Source organism: Mycetomoellerius zeteki, unplaced genomic scaffold (assembly GCF_001594055.1).
Source record: "Mycetomoellerius zeteki isolate Tzet28-1 unplaced genomic scaffold, Tzet1.0 scaffold360, whole genome shotgun sequence".
Lineage (NCBI taxonomy): Eukaryota > Metazoa > Arthropoda > Insecta > Hymenoptera > Formicidae > Mycetomoellerius > Mycetomoellerius zeteki.
Window position 1 is genome coordinate 279917 of NW_017257350.1, and position 26066 is coordinate 305982.

The 26066-nt window shown below is 36.9% G+C and overlaps 1 protein-coding gene across 1 annotated transcript in view; it reads right to left on the minus strand.

Annotated features, from left to right (window-relative positions):
- sano (CABIT domain-containing protein serrano) overlaps nt 1–26066 on the minus strand; it is a 121285-nt gene that overhangs the window by 63570 nt on the left and 31649 nt on the right. Inside the window, 1 exon segment of the mRNA XM_018453014.1 lies at nt 3720–3770. The gene's annotated coding sequence lies outside the window, so the exon portion shown is untranslated.

Below are 26066 nucleotides of genomic sequence, written 5' to 3' on the forward strand. Positions count from 1 at the left end.
TCTATCGACATCATCTAAGACTTGCAGATGTACATAATAATGTTGGAAAAATAATCAAAATTTTGAAAAAAAAAATGAATTTTTTAGTAAATTAAAGTGCTCGTAAATTGAATTTAAAAAAATATTTAACGTGGTTTCATTAAAATCAGGTCTGAAGGAGTTAAAGACTATAAAAACCAATTCACAATTAAAATTTGATAGAAGAAAATCATTTCATTTTTAAATACAAATACTTAAATCTTTTCTATAGAGAATATATCTGTCTGTTTGATAAATGTGTCTAAACGTGAAAAACTTCGTTAAAACTTCTACATTATTGGTTGTTTCCGTCCTATATTCTACTAAGACATAAACATGAAAGAAACGAGAAGAGAAGGTAAGTCTCTGTCTCGTTATGTAGGCTTCAATTTGAACTTTAAAGTGATCGCAGCTAGCTGGGTCGCGGGAAAAAGTCGCCTCGATCGGCATCGTCTAATGATCGATACGTTAATCGGCGACCCGGGCGAGCCTTGAATTACCGGAGAACTTTCTGGATACCGCGGGTTTCTGTAACCGGTATATCCTCCACTCACCGAGTTTAAACCGAGTGCCTGTCAGTGTTACCTGCCATTCAGACAAATTCCGACCATTAAGCGTCGAACGTTGTGTGTTGCAGTTATACGAACCCGCTCCTAAAGCCATGCTCCTAGCCGAAGAATATGATGTTCGACCGTGGATTGACCCTTACGGTACCTCCAACGTCAATGGTTTAATTACGATAGAGTCATTTCTTCGTGGCGATTTTTTTGCAAACGATACATTCCACCCCTCTTAAAGGTCAAAGTTGTATTTAAAGGACGGTGGACCGCTTGGTACTCGTGCATATACATAGTCACTACCACATATGCACGAATTACCGATCATTCGGTCGTTAACAATTCCGCTAATTAGATGATTAAGGAATTTTAACTGTGTAGATGATGGATATAGATTAACCGCTTTCTTAACGATTAGCTGCTTCTTCTAACATGAAACGCTTAAAATTACAATCATGATAAGTTTTAACAATATCGGCATAAAATCTCGGAAGAAAAAAATTTTTTTAATGAAAAATGCCTGAACATGGACACCTACGATACTTAGGAATTAAGTGCAACAATTCATATGAATGACATTATCATACAAAACTTATTATTGAATTAACTTATTGAATTCACTCAGTAAATTTGAATTAAATTAAATATTAAATGCATAGCTTTATGTTAACAATCTATACGGAAACTTGCTAAAGTATCTAAAAATTTAGCTAAATACAAATTTAGCTAAATAGAAAATAATTTTTTGGACTATTAATAAGAAAATAATTATGTAGATGCTCAAGTTAGAATATTAAAATTTTGTGCAACATTGCTCATGCTTGAGTTTTCTACATAAATATTTTGATGATTAACCAAATTATATTCAGATCTGTATTTAATTACATTTTTAAATATTTCAGCAAAATCGTTCTTTCCGTTTAGCTACATATACCGTTTTTACAATCTAATACGGATTTTAACTTATTTTTGTGTAACGCGAGAGAATCGCGTTTTGCGAAGCTGATCCACATTTCTGGTTTCTGTACATCGACGTTGCCTCGCATGTGATCCTCTTCTATCCTAGCTATCTCGGTCTCTAACCGAGCCAACCCAAGTCACTAACTCTACCGACTAGCTGTCAGTGTACCTGCCGGCCAGACAAATTCCGACCATTAAGCGTTCGAATGTCGTCGTCGTCGTCGTCGTCGTCGTCGTCGTCGTCGTCTTGGCTGTGAACCCGCTCCGAGGCCCCCGTGTGCCACGACTTCGCCGAGGGAATATAATGGTGGACCGTGGATTGACCCTTGCGGTACTCCCACCATCACCAAGGCAAGGCACCGCCATCACCTACGCCACACGAAGCATCGTGCCGACGACACCGACTCGCACGACCACCGACTCGCCTGGCGAAGTCGAGAGAGACGCGCGCAACGCCTATGTAGTTTACTTCGAGGCCCGAGCTATACGTGCCGGGGTCATATTCTCATCGGCGATGCATGGCCGCCGGTACAGTCGACGGGAACAGTCGGCCAACCGGCTGGCCCCGGAGGAGCGCGCGTCGCGAGGAAAAAAAATATCTGGCACACGGGTCAGCCGCGATTTTCAACGCTCGTAGTCCACGCCCGTCTTAGCGCTCAAGAAGAGTCCTGGAAACCCGGTGAATCAAATAATTCGAATGCAATCTACTCGATGAAAAGGTACGATGCTTTGTACATGTACGAAAAAGTATTTATAGAATTGAATCTTACGAAGAAAAATAATATCTCTAATCTGGATAAATTCAAAGCCTCAGCTATGAGCTTTAAACAATTCATTAGGATAAATTTATGCATGAATGTGAAGAGTTATCCTGTTATCCGATAAATAATAAATTTTTACTTTATAATTTCTTCTTCTTTAGCTCAATAAATATGCGATGGACCAAGTACGTCTCATGCGTTATCGGTAGATCACAACCGGTAGTAACCTTGTCGAGTTTAAAAGAAGGCCATGGGCGAAGATTATGATGATCACACGAATAACATTACAAATTGATCGAAGCGGAGATGATAAGTTTCTATTTTTAAGTATTATATTCTCGAATATACGGTACTGTCAGAATTTATCATTCAATGTTGAATCATTTATGACAAACGAAGAAGAAGATTAATTTTGGCGAGAATTTTTTTTTCAAGCTTAGTCATTTAATTGATGTGATAAAATATGAGAGATAAGAAACTTTTGAAAATGATAAATGTTGATGTATGCAATGTATCCTTTATCCTTTCACATTGCGTCACGATCTACTGCATTCATCGACGACGAATAAGAATCTATGATTGCACATATATCTTTTCCGATAATGACTTTATAAACCGCCCGCGCTCTGTAGTTGCGTTTAAAAAGGGGAAACGCCGTTCGATCGAAAATTCTTCACGATCCATTAATTCCGGAAGTAACGGGTCGCTTTCCATAACGCTATAATAACTTTAACCTATTGTTTCTAGGATGTAGATGTACCTTTTTTTTCTACAGGAACACGTGTATGCTTTCGAACAATGCATCGCTGTGTAGTTAATAACATTAAATAAGTATCTAACAATAAAATGAGCGTATTGTGTTCTAGTTTTTATCGTCAGCAATAATGAACATTATATATTATCTATACTTCAAGACAAATATTCTGTTAAAAGTTTTAATGTAATTATAGTCTGACATTTTTTTATAGTCTAAATTTAAGAGAAATTAGTAATTTTATATGAATAATTGAAACAAAATAAAAATATAACAAATATCAATTTTTCTAATAATTTTTAAGAAAATATAAAATTTTAGATAAAATCAATTCTCTTCTTTTTTTGTAAATAATGTATACAATATTTATTGTAATAATTATTGTAATAACGTAATTAGATTTTATTATTATAATTCATTATTACAGTATTTTTATAAATTTCTTTTGTATTTCTTATAAAGAAAAATAATAGAACTTGCGTAAAATGTATTTTGCTTAACAGTTCAAACGTGCAACGATTGTTATGCTTTCAAAGAGATAAATAGAAGGAACTAATCGATTTCGAGACGATCGAGACTAACGAGAAAAAGAAAGAGAAAAGATTAAAATGATGTTTAATCAAGCATAGATGACTGGATAAAAAATACTAGTTATGTGGTTTGACTTACAGATAAAGTTGCCGCTCTTTTTCCGTGACCTGTCCAGAATTTCTTCAGCTTCTGAAAAGTAAAATAAAAAGATGTTAACCAATTATCAGACTTACTTAACCCGATACTTTAAACTTGATAGTATATGGAGAATCCTTTTCTACATTCTATGAATATTATGTTGCCAAATATTTCAATGTAAAAATAGATTCAACTTTTTATCAACTATAAATACATAAAAACGCGAGGCAAATCAATCTCCGTATCGATAGGTTATAAGTAAATAAAGATATACCTTACTTATTACAGTAAAAGGCATCTAAACATTTTCCACTTATTACACACAGTCTAATTAATATTATATTTATTACACTCTGCATCAAGATCATATTTTTTAGAGCGATAATTCATAATGTTCCTTCGTCTTGCGTGCTTATTACAATTTATTATAGTAAAAGGCTCTTAAACACTTTCCGCTTATTACCCACAGTCTAATTAATATTATATTTATTGCACTCTACATTAAAATCACATTTTATTGGCGGATTAATTCATTCTTCCGTCTTGCGTGCCACATTTTCCAATAAATATCGTTCCCTGCAGGTAGTTTACGCATAGAGTCGCGTGCGTTTTACCCCTATATTACTAAGACGCTTTTGACAAAGATTGATTGTGAACGGACCTCCTGGCAGCTTTTCTTCCGGATTGAGTTAGATAAGAGAGCGTAAATATGACGCCATTACACGATCTTGCGGACCCACGATACACGAGTGTCGAATGACTCTCAGTTCGGCGGTAAACTGACCCGACAATAACGCAACATGCTCATCGTCGAGTATCGTTAACGAGCCGTTTACCTGTTATGCCTTAATTTATCCAACAGCAGTCTAGTTGATCACGACGATCAATCGTCGGAACTAAGTTTCTGCTTCGTTTGCGCCTTAGGAGGATCGTTAAACTGTCGTGTTCGTTCACGCAAGGCGACGTAATAATTTTAAAGCCGCGCTGCGCCACTCAAAACCACTTTTGATGTCTAATGATCGTCTCTCGCACAAAGTCATATAATCACAACACGCCACTTTAATGCCACTCACAATATACGTATCAAAATTGGAAGAAACATCATGCGCGAAAGATATCTAAAGATTTTACGGAGAAACTCTATAAAATTCGAATTAGATATTTCATCACATTGAATCTCATTCAGAGATTATTACTTCATACAAAGGCTAATACTGTTTTGAAACCTAAAAAGTGTGACCTTTCTGTGAGATTAGAAGTAATATAACGTGCGGAAACTATCTAAAAACTTTACGGAGAAACTCCATAAAATTCAAATTAGATATTTCATCACATTAGATCATTTGAAGGTTATTACTTCATATAAAGGCTAATATCTCGCTTCGGAAAAGTGTGATCTTTTTGTGAGAAACATTATTAGGCATCAAAATCTAGTCTCAACCTATTGACTCCTTATTGATTCCTTACTTATTTGATTCATTCATATAGCGATCTAGATTAATTTATTATATTATTGTTTACAAGAGAAATTTTATAAAATCCAAATTAGATATTTCATTATATTAGATTGTTCGAAGGTTATTATTATATTTCATCTAAAGGCTAATATTTTGTCCTGAAACATGGAAAAAAAGATTAGTTGCCACAACTAAAAATTAGGTATGGCAGCTAAATTCAGTAGTATTACATGGACACCTAACGTCGTGTCTGCGAGGTCTAATTTCCATTAGCTGTGAAACCTAAATATTATCATTGTAACGGACAAGCATTTTACTATTATGTCGATGTATTGATCATTGCAGCAAACGTTTTCTATGTAGCAAACAATTTGGTAGCAAGTACAGTTTCAGCAAACCATATTTAGCTGTGGTAGAGACAATTTTCTTTTACACGGACATATCCGAGAACTATGACAACTAACTTCATGTTGCTAAATAAATTGACTGTAATGTATATGCATATTTTGCTGTCACGTCCTTATATTAGCTATAACAGCAGTAAATCTTTTATATGTATTAGCAAATTTCATAGCTATTGTAGCTAATGCAATTTCAGTTAATCAAAATTAGCTGTGGCTAGAAATTTTTTTTTTCCGTGAATCTATAAAGAAAAGTAATCTTTTTATGAACGAGACTGGAAAACACTGTTACGAATACGCAAAGGAAAAACTAGGAATGTGATCGCGTTTCGCACGATTCTTCTGGAAACTAGGCTGGCTCGTGGAATCTGGATCGAAACTGTTCAGCGAATCGACCGTGTTATCGGTGCATTATCCTACCACATCGCGTGGCGAGCGCACAACGTGGTTACGCCGGTGGTACACCCACATAGTAGCACGCGTGCATACGTCGATATGGTTTCAGTTACCTAATCGCGTTGGTGTTGCACTGTGTCGACGGTTCTTATGGTGCCTCCCTCGCCAGACGCGAGACGGGACCAACGATGCGTGAACGCAAACTTTACTTGTTCCATTACATTTTCTACTCGGATAATCCGGTATCAGGCCCGCCGGCGGACCCCTAGTCGCGCGTAGCCCAGAGTTTCTCAATCTTCGCCTTGCATTAACACATTCCTGGCTCGGAACGGATAGGATTTTTAGTGGACGAGACGATAGTGGCTAAGTAGAGGCGTATAAAATCATTTGTACTATCTATATGCCCTGGCAAGAAACCGCGGGCTGTAACAATCGCGGAAAACACAGTGGTCGAAACGCCCGGCTGAGGATCACTGATACGTATAGGACTAAGACATACAAGATAGTTTTCGATAAGCCAGTTTTATCAACAGGCTTCGATCGCCTATCTTATTTATCTGCCGTACGGAGGGATATCACAATATTTTTCAAGATTTAATCTACACGAATCTTTTTTCACCTATTAAACGTGTCGAAAAATTGAAATGTATTTCTCAGGCGTAAGTCCATCATTTAGATGTTACAGCGTCTATTGCTAGAAGGAAAGGCGATCGGCTCAGGGACACTCTGTATACGTAACGTGCGGAGCCTAGGACGCATGCGGTAGCCTACGAGCGTATAACTACGAGCACGTAGTTACACTTAATCGTACAGAACTCGACACAGTTGTGCAAGTGTGTATGTAAGTTGCATGTAAGACTCACGTAGTGAGGAGAGCTCTCCGCGCGAGACTACGACGGCGAACGTGTTCGCATATTAGTATAAGAAGGCGGACACGCGGTCAGATCGCAATTTGTTCGAGTCTTTAAACGCACGTTCCTATACGCACGCGCGAAACGTTTCGCGTTGGATTTTAGAGCTTATTCGCTGGTACATCGCATAGATACAAAAGCGAAAGCATTTCTCTCGTCTAATACATCTTTCGTGTGAATACGATTTTTTTTGTTTTACTAACATGAATGTGAAATTTACGATGTTCTGCAATGCGTAGATGATATGCCAAAATCAGATTCTTTAACAATCTTGGGATCAATATTATCTTTTCTAATTTCGCAAATCTGTCATAGGGGGGTATTCCAATTTAAATTCTATTGTACATAGAAAGAATAGATAATTTTGCTAAAATCTAAAAATTTAGTTGAGATACAAATATGAAAATAATTTTATTGAACCATTAAATAATTACGTAGTAATCTCAAGCATGATGAGCGATGCTGCAAAAAGTTTTAATATTTTAAAAATTAGTTTAAGCATCGTATATAATTATTTTGATGGTCCAACAAAATTATTTTTAGATCTGCATCCAGCTAAATTTTTAGATTCAGCATTTTTACTTCAGCAAAACAGTCCTTTATGAATAATTGATTAATTCATGTATTACGCAAAAATGAAATAAATTCAAAAAATATAAAAAAACTGTAATTTTATATACATAATTGGTAATCTCTAAAACTTTTGGAGCGAAATCTAATTCTAAAGAGTGAATTCTCACTCAATTGTCACTTTTTAGAATTAGATTCTACTTCAAAGATTTTTAGAGAGAATATCTAGACAAACTCTAGACAATTTTAAACCTATATTATCCCAAATTGTTGCTTAACTCATTTTTGCATAATACGGTCCGCGTGTAACATACATGTTACATATTCTTAAGTACGATACATTATAAACGTATAAGTGTGATTAATCGTTTTCTAACCTTTCGATGCACCTGCGAAATGGAAATATGATTACCACATTATTGAGAACGAAAGTAAACGCTTTGCCCGCTCCGCGGTCTTTGTCTCTACGTCCTCATCCTGCACTGTAATCTTGCATATACTTATCTGCAACGTATTTCATCCCGCAGCGGGACTTACACATGCTTATATAAATCAACAAGGCTCACAATTAATATCACGGGTTATACTGCGACGAATAAAAAATCGAACTGCACTAGACGCCGGCGTGGCATTACTTCGCTCCGCATTGTAGAACGATTTATTGGAATATACATCTCACGAAGCGTGACACCTACGCTGTAAATTAACGCCGTCCGCAATTAGTATCGGCCCTTAAAAATAGGAGGTAGAGATCCAACTCCCTCAACGAGGTGCTAATGCCCTCACCGTCTCATGCGGCGATCTTATCTCGAGTTCCTCGCGAAAATCTTTATCGCGGGACAATTTATGCGTCTACCAATTACGCACGAAGCGCGTTATGTATGCGGCAAATTAACGCTGATCACAATTAACCTTGGGCGTTAAAAATACGATGATGCGCTAATCGCGTGAATATCGAGTCGTCAGAGATCTAGTCTATTTATAATTAGTACGGTTTGTAATAACGGAGAATATAATCAAAGAAACAAATGATGAATGGAAAGAAAATTTTTTGAAATATGGTTTATCATGTTTGAAATTTTTACGTAATTATTTAAATGATCCAACAAAATTATTTTCAGATCTGTATTTTTAGCTGAGTCTTTAGATACTTTAGTAAAATATTTCTGTGCACATAGAAAGGACTGCTGTGTTGTAATATCTAAAAATTTAATTAGATATACATTTAAAAATAATTTTGTTGAATTTATTAAAATAATTATGTAAGACATAATGAGTAACAGTGCAAAAAATTTTGACATCCTTTAGTTTAGCCACCGGCTATGTGTTCTCTACATATAAATTATTTTAATAGTCCAACAAAATTATTTTCAGATCTGTATTAAGTTTAAATTTTTTGATACTTTAGCAAAAACTATTTCTTTTTTTTCGTATATTATCGATTTGTACTTTCCTTTTTCTGAACAATTCCTGCGCCAATTTATGCTAAAAAAAAGATCATTTCCACTTTCAGCAAGAAATGTTATCAGGCACACTAAAGACGCCCACCAACGAGCATCCTGCGTTATAAATTAGAGGAATGCGAGAAAAATTAGAGCAGGAAAAAAAAATTCGATTCTGACCACGGCATCGGAAAGCCACGATTGCGATGGAGAAGCGTGGAAGTTTAAATATTCCGTGGGCGCTGTATATTACGCGCACGTTTATAGGAACAGGAGAGTGGAGCAACATGACTTATAACCGAGTTACTCGCCACCGGTGATTTTCCATTATACGACCCGGTATCCAAGTCATCCTGCCCCCCCTTCGAGAGGATTAAAGGTATCTCGAATGAGGTTGGGGAACTACTTGCAACATTGAGACTGCGTCGTATCGTATCTGCGCCCGCGTACGATTCTCATTGCGTGGCAGCAATAAATATGCTGATTAAGCGGCAACGCGGGGTCGGTTAATTTGCAGTATATCAGTATCCAACAGCGCATTTTAATTGACCGTGAAGCATTATTGCGGGGGATAATCCACGGCGCGGCTTTTCAATAATGATCGCGCTGCTGACAATCGACAGGATAGAAAAGAGGGACAGACAGCTAAAAGCGACAGCGAATTTTGGAACGAGAGATCTCGCATTTGCACCGCAATTAGCGGCCACCTTCACCAAACGGTTTTTACGAAACGATGGTAATTACGATTTCTCACGGCGATTTTTTCACGAGAATATCTTTCCATTAAAATTAAACGAAATGTTGATTGTTCATTTTATTTTTGCAATCATTATCACGAGCTTTATAAAATTGAAAAGGAGACGCGAAATTGATGTTACGCAACTATCTATTGTGGATTTCGTTGCAAAATTGCTAAAAGGTCTACAGTCGTTACAAAAGCGACGTCGATTCTTTACTGCAATCTTGGAGCAGTAAAAATGTAGCTTGACTCCAATAGTTTTTGGTATTGATGACTATAATTGCGTGATAAAATAATTATGGTTATCAGCTTCATTTTTATAGCTATTGCTGCTATAATGCTAGTAATAATAATTATATTTATAATTCTATATACTAAAAAGAATATGTGGTTGACCTCGAAAACGACTAATTTAATTATAATTGTTTTCAGGGACAATCATATATTCTTTTTGATATATAAACCTATTCTCTAAACATCAGTGACTTCAGTGCTACACTTATAACTGATGTAATCATCAGCGAATATTTACTGTTTTTCATAATATACTGATTCACTTTTAGAGATCAAGTATAAATATAATTACAATATTATAATAACTATAAAAATAGAACTCCTAATATAATTTTTAATTTGTATAGTTATTACTGCTGTAATATTAGTAATAATAATTATATTTATAATTCTATGTATTAAAAAGAATATTTGTCCCTAAAAAATGGAGCTTCTAACCATAATTATTTTAGCATATTTATAACCAAAATCCAAAAACTTTTCTCTTAGTGCTGGATTCCTCTCTATGATACGTTCGATCAATTGTGAATAATCTTATACTATTGAAGAATAGAACAGGAGTGCCAAAATCTATCAGCAAAAGAGTCCCCTGAGGGCTAAACTGACATTATTCCACGCTATGAATCTTTGTGTCATCAAATCGACACTACGTCGAGCGAAAACCTTATCAAGATCCACGGATGATTCCGGGAGTTTCTACCGCGAAAGGTTCAGCAAAATATCATCCGCGGGCGGTACCGCACCTCACGCTCGCGAAAGTAAAGTGTCCGGAGGTGACCCCGTCCGTGATTAGCCATTTTTCGCGAAGCCCAGGTTCCGAACGGTTTCCGCGTCGATCCGCGTCTGAACCCACGAACTGCATAGAATCCCGAGCAGATCGGTCAGGTACAGGTAATCTCGCCGTTGCTCAACTTGTCTCGCAAGAGCATAACCTTTGGAGAGACGAACCGACTAACCGGGCGAAGGATAAAAAGAGAAAGGGAAAAAATCCAGCGCGAAGAGGGAACGCTCGCTCTCGTCTTACCTAGACGCGGTGCGGCGTGGCATAGGCGAGCGCGAGGCAGGCAACGAACTCGCAATTATCGTCGCGGATATATTCCCGCGTTATCCTTGCCGAGCCGCACAGTCGTAACTTCGCGCCTTGCACTCGCCCGCCGCGCGAGCGCACGGATACGAGTTATGACGTTTTCTGCAGCGGCACTAAAGATTGCACCGTGCGCATCGCCTCGCCCATTTTCTCGATCATCCTCCCGCCCGCCCTTATGCGCCCTTTAAAGGGCCCTTATCGCTCGGCGAAATCGGGCGACTATCCACGGAGGTATCGTCCCAGGTGTTTACGAGTCGGTGAGGCCCGTCGCGACGTGTCCGCTGATAGTGCGACTCGACACGCTGGTAATTGCCACGGCGGAATTGCCACCAGCATCACCGGCACCGAGCAATCTTCCTTCTTTGCCGCTCTCTTAGGCCGCGTGTACCGTCGCCAGCAAGCGATAAGCGATGAGCCGCGAGGTGCGAGCTGTGAGATGGGTGGGCGCCCTTTTATAATTAATGAGTATTGCTTATAAGTAATTTAATCATCATTAGACATCTATAACTTATCGTGCAAGATATTGATAAATAATTTAACAATCCTCGAACGCGCGTAATTCAGTGAGTCTGCGTACGTCAACGATAAAGAATCACGGGCCATTATTTCTGAAAATTGGACGGCACTGGTAACTTCAGGTATTCGAAAAAGAATTTAAATGGGAGGGAAGACAATCTTCGCTAATTCAAGGTCTACGTTTTATTTGGAACGTTAACGCAGACCCGATTCTACTGGCCCAGCACCGACCGTTTTTCTAAAGGGCTAGTATTTTCTCAGTAGCAATAAACGGTTGTCGGAACGCACCCAAAATAAAATCTCGCCAAAGAGCAAAGAACAAATTTGTTCGTGAAGTGGGTTACAGGGGGATCCATTTAGCCTGCTGGCCCAATAAACAAAATTAACTTTCCGCTGGCGACTCTCCGCGAAAAAGCAGTCGTCGTATTCGCCAGTGGAATTCACCGTTCAAAAAAACTTGTTATTTCAAACGTTCCCATATCTAACATATGTAAGATCCACGCCTAACAAACATTACAGTCAAACATAATATTGAAAAATATCTCGCGTGTGTATTTCAGGTTGATAAACAACGTTTTCTACATAGAGAATACATTCTTGACATACATAAAATAAATTCTTGACATTCTTATTCCTCGGCAAATACGCAACTTTATGTAGTTTCTTCTTATGCTTTTTTTCTAATCAAATATCGCAATATAAAGAATGTTCAAGTTTTATTATAAATATGTTTTTCTTAAAATTGTAAGAAAATCGACAGAATCTAAAAATAATCAAAGATATTATTGCTGATATTGTTAATCAAATTGTTAAATAATTGATAAATTGTCTCAATAACCATTACAAGTCTATTTAAGTCTATATAAGCAACAGAAAACTGTTTCTAATATTTTAATACCTCTAATAATTTAACTTTATAATTAAACTTTAAGTACGTATAATAGAGAAAGTAAAAATTCAAGTAAAATCTAGATATTAATTCGTTAAAATAATACTATAATGCTATTTAAGCATTTCAATAAATCACTGCGAGAAGAACTGAAATGCAGTTATATATAGTGAAATGAGTAGAATAATAAGATACCAAGAAACGCTTCAAGATATTTCCAATATTTCAGACGTTATAGAGTATATTTCGCGTAATGACGCGTCGATGTATCTCATCCGTTTCAACAGAATCTCGCATTACCGAGCTCGGGCGATGAAATATCTACACTCGTGTACCATTTTATTCGCGCGAGATGAGTCGCTCGCGCGCGTTTAAATAGCGTTAATTTAACGCTCACGCGTGTAGCAATAACTCCAAAGGGAGTCAACACGAATTCCGCGAGCTAAATCTTCGGTCTTAGATGTTGCCAGTTGCACTTCGGCGCGACGTCCTTTCGTCATCGCTGCCACGATTGCGGCGTTACAAAGATAATTGCATACGTCGAATAGAAGCATCGCGGGGTAAAGGGGAGAGAGAAAGAGAAATCTGTTTATTATTTCAACTGTCACTGTCTCGGCTTTAGATGTATTAACATCCCGAAAGAGATTTCGCCACCGTCTCTTTCACTCTCTTTCCTGACAGTCTGGTACTCACTTTGAAACTGAAATATTACACCAGAAACTCAAGCAGTTTAGAGTAATTTTCCAAAAAGCAATTTGTCAATGTTGAAATAACCACGATATTATATAAAGTTAAACTACTTTCGCCGTAAGAGTATAAAGTACCTTCAATTTATTGCATTTACTTGGAAAAGGTGGTAATCAAACCCAAAGGAAAACTGACAAAATATTAAAATTGTTATAAAAAAATACATTTTATTTTTCAATAAAATTGTTTTTAATTATTTTTTTGTTAGATATAGAAAATTTACATTAATTTGTGGGAGTGCTTTATACTTTTGGCAAGAACTGTACATATTAAAATAAATTCTATTCCTTGTAATCTGCACAAAATTTTGCGTATTAACACAATCACAAGATTTAATTACATTACTTATAAAATAAAAGAGATGAAACTCTCTCGACAGTCGAGAAGAAAAATATTTACACTTTTAGATCACAATAGAGAATGCAACCCCGATTTTTCGGTCTCCCCGAGTAAGGTTTTGCTTGTCTCGGTTGGTACAATCCTCTCGCATTAGCATATCTCCCTGGCAATAAAGGTCTAAACTATACGCAGGCACACGCGTATACGCGGCGTGTAAACTGGCCAATAAATTAAATACCTTAATCGAACGGCGATGCTATAAACGACTCGTAATCAGCCGAGTGGCTTACCGATTTAACGCGCGAAAATGCGCGAGTCGACTTTCGCCGTGGTGGAAATGGCGGCCGTATTAAAGTCCCCGACGTGAAATGTACGCTTGGTCTAATGTGGAGAACGGGCTGTTCAATCGTGCCGCGTTCTTCAATTATAATAAATACTTTTAATCGCTTTATTTGCGTGTATTGAGAGCTTTCTTATAGCCATCGTAATTAATAACAGCGATGAATCTCTTTGTCATATTATATCGTTGCACAAGTATTGCACTGGAAATGCACGTGAAAGGAACAGCTTTGCTGAGATATTTAATAAGTTAGATAGATAGAGATTTTTAAATAATTTTGTTTGGAAAATAAATCACATTTACATTTTCTATGTTTGGGGTGTTCAAACTATTTACTGGAATATTAAAACTTTTTGCAACATTCTCATTTAAGCATTCTACATAAATTATTTTGATGTTCCAACAAAATTATTGTCCGATCTGTATCTAGCTAAATTTTTATAATAAATACTTCAGCAAAATCGTTTTTTCCATACGAATAAATATCGAAAATAGAAAGTATAAATGTGTTTTAATATTAATTCTTAGTTTAAGAGGAAAAGAAAGGAAGAATTTTTAACTGCAACTTTTGTATAGGTAATACTTGTACTGAAAAATAAATTTGGTTATACGGACAAAATTTGTATGGTTGGTTTTTTCAGTGGATGATTCAACCATTTAGTTGCAACAACAAATGTATAGTTTATTTATGTCAACCATCTAAGTTGAAATAACTAAATCAACTCAACTAAATTATTTTGATAGAAATACTACCAACATTTATTTAATTTTGCGTGGCATTTAGTTACCTGCGTAATATATTTGTTTAAATTCCAAGTATCAAATTGATAAAATAATGCCGTAAGAATAGATAAATATTATGTATTTTCAACCGAACGAAATTAAGTTAGATATGACAAAGTTTTTGTTAAAACAAACAACAGATTTCATAATTTTAATTTTTTAAAGTAACAAAAGGTTTTAGTTGCTCGTATCGAACAAAATAATTTAGTTAGATGAAACAAATTTCGTGTTTTTTAACAAAAACTTTTGTTTTTCAGTGTGCACTTATTTGAAAAATAGAAAGACAGTAATAAAAACGGATTTTTATCAGCTCTAGTACAAATATCTGTAATATGTAATAAACATTGTATTCACTAATGATTCGAGAATTTTTTATCCATTTCTCAGTTGACTCCGAAGTTGACCTAGGCCACGAGAATGCTACGAACCGAGAAAATCGGTACATTGTTAGCTGTAATGGCGGGTGCGCACGATATGAGGCTAAGCACCTGACTTCGTAATTTTGCAAAGGTCACGCATTTTCCCCGCAATTTTATACTCCATTCCGAAGCAGAAGTATTAATTTTCGACAATTTCGCTGTCCCTTCTCTCGGCGCTATGATTGGACGTGTCGGTATTTCGCAGTAAAATCGCACAGCGCGTCGAAGACTGCCGCCGGTCACCATGTAGAAATCCCGAGACAATTATGTGCTAAACAAGGATCCCTTTATTCCCCAGCGATCTTTTCAGTCGGCATCAAGAATATGGAACGATGTATATGCGTGTATCTATACCTATATATTTTATCTATCGCTGTATCCTGTCCGTGAGAGCGAGTGGATTAATGAAGACACAAGAACCTACTACGATTGGGACTATCGCGTTCTTCGCAGACCTATGCAAATAGATCGTTCTTTTCAAGGGATGATCGACTGCAACACTAAGCGCAGATTACGAACAAAAAAAAAAGAAACGAGATAAAATTGGAACTTATACGTACGAATTAAGCCGTTCCACGAATTAATACGAGAGGTGCAGATCGCCACAAATGGCTTTCATTCAATTAGGCGGCAGCGTGAAATCGGGCCTTTGTCAGATAATCACAACCTTATGTCGTGGTGACGATGACAGCAGGGTGCGGCCAAAAAGGCGCGCCCGGCACCCTGACTGTGTATACATATATATATGTACATGTATATACATATACCCTCTGTCTCTATGAATAGAAAAAGAACGACACGAGAAAAGAGCGAAGGAGAACGAAAGAGGAATGATACGACGCGGAAGAATCGAGGGTTGGGCCGTCGTGTTGCACATTAGGAAATACACGCGGAGAGGAGAGGCAGATAGCCGCGAGATGGATAGAACAAAGGAGAAATGTGTCGAGAATGACAATGAGTGTCGCAACGCTGGCTACTAAAAGCCATTGTGCTCGTCGAAACCCGCACGCTTAATTACGATTTGAATTGATCGATCGGGAATCTTTCGTCAGATCCATCAAACCTGACATACTCTCTCGTTCTTTTCAAGAGTTAAAATAGTATATTGATATCTTAGTCTTCGATTCTACACTTGATAAACTGTACTGTCATCCTGTCTGTTTAGCACGATTCTTATAGTCAAGCATTTTTCATTGATATTGCAGAAGTAATATCAATCATATGAAATATCGATGTCTTGCGTTTTCCTGACACAAATACGGAAGCGAACGAAAGGAAAGGTTAAATGTCTCAATTCAAACAGCATTTAAGATATAACAGTATATCGCCCGCGTTTCTGCATTATTCACCGATGCACATCATCCATCCCGAGTGCAGTGAAGCATAGTTTGTCGGTCAGCATCTGCATTCATCGACATATTCCCCGGTCGCGTTATAATTTCTCTAACCGTGGCAAACTTTCTCGCATGCACCGCGACTAAAGAGGTTGGCGACTCTAATCTAATTTCATCGTATTATGCATACCGTCGTCGACGGCCGATGTACATGTAACGATGGAGAAAAAGCCATCACGGCACACGAACGACTCGTTCTCATTATTGTTACTCGCTCGGTTGTAAATTAAAATATCGCCTGTGTAATTGGCCACTCATGTCAGGAAAACCGTGACCGTGTTTCCTCCGGAAAAGTGTACCGTCTTGAAAAAACCTTCGCATACGCAGAACAATTTCTTTCTTATCTGGAAAAGTATGTAAAAATGCATTATCTATCTGTAGGTAGTTATTATGGTGAATTACGGTGAATTATTTGCAAATTGAATATCCGATTCTCTCTTTCAATTTAGAAGTAGAGCGATGTAAATGTAGTGAAAACACATTTCGCAAAGCGACTCGAGTGCTAAATTCGTGCCACGCCATCGTACGTGCCGCTGGGGAAGGAAATTTTTCTCGGGAAACACTCGCGGAATAAAAATCGCTCGCAAAATTGTAGGGAAGTCGAAACCGCGGCGCTATGATTGGAATCCGTGAACGGCGAAAGTTAGTTAACTCGCGTGCTCGAGTTTAAGGACGAGCTAAAATAGTCCACGTGAAATTCCCACGTGAAGGGACGGTCCCTTAAATCGTGGCACACAAGCCCCGGTAACTTACGATCGACGGTCACGAACCTAGAGGCACAAAGTCGGTGACTCTTCGCCAACGGTGGATTTGAGTCAGCTTGCATACCAACGTCCTGGCTCATCCTGCCTGGTTCTTCTCTCTTTGAGCCACGCAGCGAATGCCAATCCCACACGAGCTTGTCGTCACGGGTAGAGCGATCAGTTGATTTTCTTGTCGCGTATCGATAACGTGTGTCGCTGTTTGATACTTCCGCACTCCTTTATCGCAACGAAGAGGATACGAAATAAATCATTTAAAATAAAAATAAAAGAATAACATAAATTTATAATTTTGCAAAATTTGTTTCTAATACGGTTTTATGTTTAAAAAGAAACTTAAAAATAATAGATTTATCTCATTTTTATACTAAATTCAATTTTATCATTGCTTATCTCTTCAACTATTTGAGACATAAATAGATATTTGTTGTATGTAGATTGTGCGATTAATTGCTCTTCAAATTTACAGAATTGTAGAATATCAAAGCATAGAAATATCACATATGCTTACGCATATATATTTCGCGCATATTTTTTATATGTTTAAAATTCGAAATGTCGTTAATGAAGCCATCACTGGTAAAAGATAGACACAATTCACATTCTTTTGAGGTGCAATAGTTCTTCGAAAAACAGACGGCACTCCGTGCAACGAATGACAATCCCACGCGCAATATAACAAAGGATCGACTTTCCCGTCACGTATTGATAATACTTTGTCAAATTGTATGTCAGTACTTCCTCTTCCTCCTTCGATGCATATATTTGCAATACAAACATATATGTACACTTATATCAACCGCATATATCACTCTCTGTGTAGAAATAGAAATTTTTCAAACTTTCAAACTTGTCCCTTATTGACTCGTGTGTTATTACCGAACGTATTAAAATATGTCTAAAAATTAAAAAATAATCATACAACATATTATATATAAAAGAATTGAGGAATTTCAGAATTTCTAATTATGTTTTTACTTTTTAATATATTATATAATTTTCAAATAAGGATTTTTTTTTCTTATTCTCTTTTCTTTTTATCTTTGCTTCGTCCCTTTACATTTTTTTACATATGAAAATTGTAATTATCTTTTAATAATAAAATTATGTAATTAGATATTGCAAAGTCTATTTGAATGAATGTGGAGTGATGGATTATTATACAACAAGTTAATGTGTATAAAGTCGTTTTGTTCTCGATATTAATAGACATGCTCCTGAGAAGGGAAGGTATAGCGGAGGAAGTGCATGGAAAAGCGACCTCGAAGCTGTCGATCGACCGCTAAGAAGGTCTTTCTCTTTCTCTCTGTCTTTCTCCCCCCCCCTCTCTCTCTCTCTGTCTCATCGTCGGTCACGCAGTTGCGCGAAGACACGAACATCGCCGTATAAGCTTTTGCGCAAGAGGCATAATTATGGCCGAAGAGGAAGCGAAGCCGAGTGCGTTAGCACACGTAGGACGAACGTTGAACGATGAACTTGACACTGCACGTGTGAGAGAGAAGAAGAAGAGGGGCAGAAAGGGAGAAAGAAGGAGAGGAAGGGTGTGCACGAGCGAGAGCCGTGGAGAGAAAAGAAAGAGAAAGGAAGACGTGAGGCCTGCAGCCTCACGAACGCCTACCCATTTCTATCTCACCTTTTTCATCCTCGACGAAACAAATGACGTCCATAAGTCTATCGATCCCTTTAGATTACCCTTCTTAATTTCCCTTTTTCAGGTCAAGCCAGAAACGCGGATGCGTTTAAGTAGACAGTCGTTTCTCGACTCTAACCATTTAAGTAGAAGCAGATACTTTGTGCAGGCAATGTAAGCACTATTACTAGTGATGATGCCATAATCTCCTTTATGCTTATCGATATCCAGTTAATGGATATTCCAGTTGTATAAAAATAATATTTATAATTAATACTTTTATCTAAGAGAATCATGTATTATAGAAATATTCTCTTACATGTACAATTGTACATATATTTAAATGCATGATATTTTTCATAATAACTCACATCTTAAAATGGTTATAAATATTTGTCTTATTTACGTTCAAAATAAACATCAAAAGTTAAAATAAAAAAAGAAGGAATGAACTGGAAAGACACAAATATCTCCCGAGATGACAATTACGTATGAATGAATAGTTGCGATGAATATTTGCAAAATAGCTTGCGTAGTTGTGAGCGTGACAGTGAAAGCAGTGGAATAACCGCTAAGTCCATCACGAGTAATGCGCGAATCCAGTACGGTGAATAAGCATGCGTACCTCACTGACACATTAAGATCACGAATCAAGATAGAGGCTGTGCTCAACCCAAGTCATAAAAGATACTTTGCTCCACTCATTCGTTCCACGTTAGCAAGTTGCATGAAGATTTCCTTGTCTCTCTTACGTTATTATTTTTCTAATACCTATCTAATAATATATCTGTTACACTGTCTCTCGTATAGAAAACTCTTATGCTATTGTAAATTTGGAAATAATGTAATTAAATATACAATTAAATAATGCAATTAAATATGTGAGTTACACGAATTAATTAAAGTTATTCTTCCGAAAACTATATTTTGTACTCCGCGGATATTATATTATTTTTCTAATGCTATATCTTTCCGTTACATCGTCCCTCGTATGAAAAACTTTTAATGTAAATTTGGAATATAACATAATTAAATATGATGTGAGTTAAAAATTATTGAAAAATTATTCTTCGAAAAAAATTATATTTTTTTAATCTAAAGCAGATATGTATTATATTATCTTTTACGTATAAAAAATATTGATAATATTAATATGACAGAAAAAAAAATTTGTACGAAAAGAGTTTATACTGTAAAAAGTTTTGATTAGGTATAGTATACCTAGTTTTTATAGTTTACATTTTTCGTTTTCGTTCAGTTTGATTAAATCAATTGCATCGTTGTAAAAACAGTTGAAAAATGTGGAAATCAAAAATCAAATAAACACTGAAATGTGCTGAAACTTTTATGAGTTTTACGAGTATCACGATGCATCGATGCATCAATGCAGACGAGTCGCCACGAAACGGGCTCTCGAGTCGAGAGTCATAAAAGCTATACGTATACACGCGCGCACTCGGGGTGCATCGTTAGTCGTTCGTTCCAGATTCAGCGAGCCGGGATTACCTACTTCCTTCTTTCTCCTCCGGCCGTGGAAAGAAACCGTATAATAGTGGCGGGCAAAATAAACACGGGAGAGGCAGAGGGCCCTGAGGAGCGACCGAGTCGTGAACGAGTTTTACGAATGTCGTAACTCTCCGTTACTCAACCGCCGGGGTGCCGCATCGATAGACGATAATACAAAGATTGCCGGTTTTAAACAATAACGACATGCTGAATCCGACAGTCGTTACACGCCGGGCTTTACGTTTAAAGCGAAAATATAGCGTTACGTAAACCCAGACTCGCGGGCGTAGTAGCTTTTGCACGAGCGTGGCTTTTTTACTGCCGCAAAAATCGCTAGTAACCCGCAAAACTTCACCCGCTCATCCCACGTTTCTACAATAGAAAGTTAAAACTTCGTAGCGGAAATTGCCTGCAAAATGGTTTTAACGTAATGTCGGATTATCTAACGCGAACTTCTTGGCGTTATTAACTGAAATATCCTGCTCAGAATTAACACTAAACACGCATGTAATTTTAAAATCTGGATTTTTTTTATTATATTGTATAAATATTTTAAAAATCTATTAAAATACATATATTCATATATTCATTCAGATACAGATAAGAATTTTTATACATGCATTTTTAGTTCTTCTGAATAAGGAGAAATAAACATGAACTTCACAAAGTAATGCGTTTCAATAAACATGGCGTTAATTAAATTCAGACAGAAATTTCGAATGCGAGTTAACTATACGGTATATCGCGTGTTTCCTCTCTGAAGAGCCAACAAGGGCAATTACGTTACATTGGGATTACAGAGAAGTGCGTGACCCACTAGCTACGCCTTTCGATATAATTTAATGACAGAATTCCTCATCTTTGTTCATTTTCTTATACCTTGTATTTTATTAACTTTGCAATGATTAAATAAATAAATTAATATGTTTGAATTAATATATCTCACCAGCTGCTAAATGAATTTATATTAATTTTTTTAAATTGATAAGATATTCAGATTATATTACGAGAAGATATTAAAATTATATTACGTATTTAAAAATTTTGATAAAGAGAGATACAACATTTATCTATTATTTCGCGTTAAAGACTTTAATAAGACATTGAGAATACATTATTAAATATATTGGATAATACATTCGCGCGCGAAAATTTAAAATTATTGACTACTGCAGAGATATTTTTAATTCAATATATTTTAATGAAGTATATAATAAGATTTTTATTCATTCTTAGTTTTTTTTTTTGCACAAAATCATCAGAAGTAATGCTACAAGACTGACGGAGCTCCGATACATCAGAGTGGTCACGCATGCACGATTACGCGCCTAAAAGAAGGTAGACGTGAATAGGAAAGTGTGACATCGCCTGAGGTGCTTAGAAGTCATAGATCGCCAAGTAACGTCGTGTTTCAGGCGCAGTCGACCGTAAAGGCAAAACAGAAAAAGAGTATTAGGCGACGCGATTCAAAGCAGCTAGAAGATCGTGTAAACGCACAGGAAAACACGGGAAAACGTATGCGTGACCGCGTAAGGTGGCCGGATGTATTTTCTCGGTAGCGAGTTACCTTCAAGGGGAAGCTCTTTGAAAAGCAAGATATCAAGGTTATTAGAACAACATTCTCGCACGAAAATTATGGCGAGTGGCGTGACGAAAAGTGCAAACGTGCATTATTTGTAATTCGATTGACTAGTCGATCTAAATAATGAATTCTCTGTCAACTCGGCGCGATGTGTGGAGTGAATATCTAAACAGGCTGACTTTCTGTTCGCTGTGTGATGGGAACTACGCATTTCGTTAAATGGCATATTTCATAAGCTTTGTACAAGCGATGTGATACAAATGCACTAAATCATCCGCTCGCGTACTCGAGTTAACGCAGGGGCAATAAGTTCAAACGTTATATTTTACAAGAGGTATGTAATATCACTTTATATGCTACTTTTTTTCTATTACAACATAAAGCGGCTCTTAGACGATCAATATTTGATATTGCAAAATATCATTAATCATCCGAAAGCTATATTGAGCCTCCAGACTGTGTTTTAATTTGTTTAAAACGGATATCAAATATTGTACAAAATAATTGTACAATAATATTGAGCTTTTAGAGGTTGTTTTAGTAAATTCTGTTAATAAATGGCAAAAAATTGTATTCCGTGCTGCATAATTTTTTGTGTATAATAATAGTTGACTATTTACCAAGTAAATGTTTCCTCAAGGAATACTTAACCATTTAAATAGAATGTAAGAAATATTTGCGAAACAAGACTGCATAATTTCATAACACGTAAGAATGCTTACGTTATGTTGCATAGACTTCTAAAATACTAATCGTTCTTGAGTATTGACTTGACACAAGGGTCAAGCACATTTTTTGACGTCTAACAGAGGATTATGATATGCAGAAGAGAAAGTACATTTGTAAAAAATTTTTTCGATGTATAGACTGCGTATTCAAGAAAGATAATGATGTCTTCTCACTAATGTGGCACGAAATAAAAAATACCATGCAGACACAAATAGATATACTCGTATATGCACAAAAAACCAGAAAAGGAAGATTATTTAGCTGTATTGCGTTCCAAAAATAATAATAGGTATTATGTGTTCGAAATAGTCCTTATATAAAAACATGGGAATATATAAATTATACTGATATTCTGCGTTTACGTCACTTTTAAATTCGTTCTCAATTTATTAGGTCTGTTTTCTGTGGCTGAACTAGTGTACACTTTTGGAACTTAAAGTGAGAAAGGTACATATGTTTGATATTTGTCGAAAGCGAGAAAGAGAGTTCTAGAAAGAGAGTGCAGTCTAGTGCAGGAAACAGACCAATTATTTGATTGACATATACTATGTACGTCCAATCAACTGCTGACAGAGCCGACGAACGCAACGTTTTACCTTCGACTGTCTAAAAATATTAATTGTTATTAATCGCCGATTCGACATTGTGACGGACGCAAACAACCGATTCCTCGCGAGAACGAAGAAAAAGGAAGCCAAGGCGAAGGGAGAACAGATGATCTCACGCGACAAAAAATGGCGCACGCGGCTCCCCACTTCTCTCCTTGGACACAATTACATCGGCGTTACATGTCTGATCGGGTTTAACGATTGTGCGTCAAATTATCTAACAAGGAAAGTTTCACAACTGTCCGGAACTGATTTGATTCTCCATGAAATATGTTGTTAAACACGAAAATCTAAGAGACACGTATTTTTTTATACGTACACTAACTCATGTTTAAGGGATGAAACACCCCTTTGAAAAAAAACCGTATTTCTATTTCGAGCCGAATACCGTCGAAAATACATATAAAAGATGCAAAAAAAATTTTTAAACAAAAGTTGTACGATTTCGAGAATACTTCAATATGTTGTGAAGAAAAAGAAATTTTTTTAATTTTTTTGTTTATTAAACGTGTTTAACAACATATTTTCATGAAGAATCAAATTAGTTCCGGACAGTTGCGAAACTTTCCTTGTAAGAAAAAGAGGCCGATCTCTCTCTCTCTCTCTTTCTCTCTACTGCTGCTGCTTTTCGCTTTCCTCCACCCACTTGCGAGCGGCGCAGAAAATTCCGCGGTTCACTGATCTCATCCGGAGCAAAGATTAACGAACAAGTCCTATCTCTCTTTCTCTCGCGGATTTAGAAGCCAACGGTTACATCTACGTAATTTGCGACGAGATTAACTCACTCTCAGACACCCAAAAAAAGGAAAGACTCGCGGTAATACCATGATAAGTGTCCGAGACCAATTACATTTCCTTTTACAACTGCAGACGCTTTAATCACTGATTCATTTTATTCGCGTTTATATTTTCACGTCACACCCACGACATTCGATTCGTGCGGTGGAAATTAACAAGCGGAGCCTGTACGCAGGACGGTCTAATTACTATCGAAGACACTAATCTAACTACTTCGAAGACATAAAGTTTATAAATAATTGTCCAGTACGGGAAAGCGAGTATCATCATTTTCAATGCCACGCGGTCGGCCGCTTGCGTCTTGTAATTTTATTCGCGGTAGAATGCAATTCTCGATGACGCCAACGATGAGGCGACCTTCAAGGATATGCATCCTTCTTTCTTTCACGGTTCGTCCCCTCCCTCCTGCCGGTATCACTCCGTTCCTCCTCCGTCTCTCGTTCTCCCGCACGGTGCGCTATTGCCCGTGTAACAGTAACTCGCTTAAGCGTGTAATTTGTATCCGTTGGAATATAGATGATACAGCGATGAAGAAAACATTATTTTTGCAATTAAGACGCCGCTGTTCGCCGCGAGAAAGACAGAGACGGAAAAGCGCTCGCGCTTATAAATGCGCTCTCCGCGAAGAAAAGTACCGTAACGAAACGTCAAGGTTGCGCTTGTACGATACGGCTGATTGGATCGTGTTTGCGTAATTTTACTTCGCTCACAGTTAAAAAAAAACGCGGTAAGTTTCTCCCTCTCTCGCGCGTTATGCTTACCACTCGCATTGTACTCCGAACATCGCAAGAGGAAGTGACGTTGCCGAATGTATAGTATAAGGATGGGTTCAGATCTAGACAGAAAAACAGAAAGCAGAAAGCAGAAAAGCCAATCAGAACTCGCGCTAGTTTTGGCTTTCTGTCCTGTTTACTATAACCAGCGCAAGTTTTGATTGGTTGCTGCTTTTTTGCTTTCTGCTTTTCTGTCTAGGTCTGAACCCACTCTAAGGCTATTTTTCGTTCCTGCACCAGACTACAGTAGAATTTTCTCGCTTTCGCCAAAATATCAAATATATATCCATTTCATTTTAAGTTTTAAAAGTGTATACTAATTCAACTAAGGAAAACTTATAGCAAATTTGGTTGGAAACACTAATACGTACTAATGCACATTAAAGCCGTTGTACATTGATTTTATCTATTATTTGATCTATTATTTAATCTTTAAAAACGCGAAATGCAAATAATTTTAATTATATAGAATACGTATTTTATCTAAGCGCAATAAAGTATATTGAAGACTCTTTTCACGGTTTAATCTGTTTGTGTATTTACACACTAAGCGAATATTTTTACGTCAATTTATGTACAGTTTTAATATGCATCAGTACATAAAATGCGTAAGTGTGTAATGCCAATCGAATTCGCTATTAGACATGAGATTCGGTAGATGTAAGGGCTCGTGTGTATCATTTAAATTACTGCATACTGATAAAATCTGCATAAAGTCCACGTCGGGATGACTTTCGGCCAATTAAATTACAGAATGATCATGTTTCGACATAATTTAATGACCAGCTATTTTCGGTAGGAAACACGGATCCTGAAAAAAAGGACAAGGCAATCGACCGCGTATAACGAGTTTAATTAATTTCAACGTTCTTACCATGCATCACGCGTAGTTGCAGTAGTGCGTTGATCGGATTACTCTTTGCCGTAATAAAATCTGCATAAACCTTACGTTACCAGACGCATTTGCCGCATTTCTACCAATTAAGCTTACAAAATCGCTAAAGTACCTTCGCTAAGTAAGCCGGGATTTGCTTCGTTTTTCGCGCACGATCGCAGTGTATTTACCAAATGGATAAGCCGTAGCGATCAATCTCGCTCGGTACGAGCTTAATTAATTTTAAGGCAAGACACGTACACGCTACTGTTTGTAAATTGTTATTATTACAAGCATCCGACGATTGTAATAAAATCTGCATAAACCCTATGCTAATGATATGCTAATTATAATGCGGTTCA